Source organism: Penaeus japonicus, unplaced genomic scaffold, assembly GCF_977035675.1.
Source record: "Penaeus japonicus unplaced genomic scaffold, GWHDUDI00000001_assembly GWHDUDI00000025, whole genome shotgun sequence".
NCBI classification, from domain to species: Eukaryota; Metazoa; Arthropoda; class Malacostraca; order Decapoda; family Penaeidae; genus Penaeus; species Penaeus japonicus.
Genome location: NW_028234427.1, coordinates 73,713 through 75,229, shown reverse-complemented (window position 1 = coordinate 75,229; position 1,517 = coordinate 73,713).

Here is a 1,517-nt window from a genome sequence, read left to right as displayed (position 1 = left end):
TCCAAGCAACACCTTCTCCCGCGAAATTCCGCAAGAAAAAGAATCCTTGTGGACACTAAATCAGAGTTGGACACTAAAATCAAAACTGCGTTGAGTAATAGAGACACCTCTCTTCCGTCTATTCATTACGTGAACAAATTTCTTCTTACCAGTGTAGCAATAAATAGTTTAATCAAAGAACAAATGACTCGTATACTATTTATTTTTTTCTTTCCTTTTTCTTTTTTTTCTCAGTTTTTGTACGTTCGGATGAGATAATGAATTTCGTCACATATCATCAATACTCCCCCCCCCCTCTTTGTCCCCAGATATTATGAAACCATAATAACTAACGACATCCATGCATCTTATTATGATTACTATTTCCATCTTCCAAGACACAGAAATTTCATAAAACCACTAATTACATCACTTGTGTCCATCGTAGTGAGATCGCTCGTTAATTGCACCCTGGATAGGCCTGCGTAATCTCCTGCGCAGATAATTACAGTCTAATGGACCAATAACGTAACCGTTATATATTAACAGCGTTGCATTCTCCGTTTGCATGTCCCAAGGGGATCAGCGCCGAGAGATCAGATGGTGTAGGAAGGTGGTTCGATTGTGTGCATGATGCAAGCGGACAGAAAAGATAATGATACAAAAATGGAATAAAAGTAATGATGATGGTGATGATGAAGAGGATGATAGTAATGATTATGATGATCATAATAGCAATAATGATCATGATGATGGTTATGATGAATATATAGATATAATGGTGATAATGATGATAATGATAACTACATTCTCATATACATTTTTTTTTACCAGAATAAAATTCAACCATTTGATAATATTCTAGTTGTTAATATTACTTTCAATAATTCAATAAAATATCATTAAATGATATTCTTGTATCATTTTTATTTATGAATAACTACTATCATATTGGTATGATGATATTACTGTCTTTATGTTATTATCTTTATTACTTTTACCTTCACCCTTCTTACTATTATTAGTACCATCATCAATAGAAGCAGTAGCAGTATTTTCATCATTACTATCAGCATAATCATATAATCATCATTACCATTATCATTTTCATCATCAAATTATGATACATACAAAAATTATGAGGATACACTTTAGGGGAACTGTAATTACAGAGATGCTTACAGGATCATAAAAGGGTTATCAAACTCCGATCTTTGTATAAGAGTTCTCAGATTTCCCTTAACGATAACATGTTGTTCCATGCTGTAACTTAGTAACGCTTTCAATATGCCTTGCAATTTATGATATTTCATAACTAAAGCATGGATAGATTATCATATGATCATTTTTAGAATGAACTTCTAATGGTAGGGATATATAAGTTGATAAATATCTTTCAAAGAGAATCACTGTAAATTGGGCAATGATCTTTTTTTTTCAAGAAGCGCTCTTTTTTGACTGACAATGAGTAAATGATATAATCCGACTTTTGAAACTAAAAAAAAAAAAAAAAAAAAAAAAAAAAAAAAAAAAAAAAA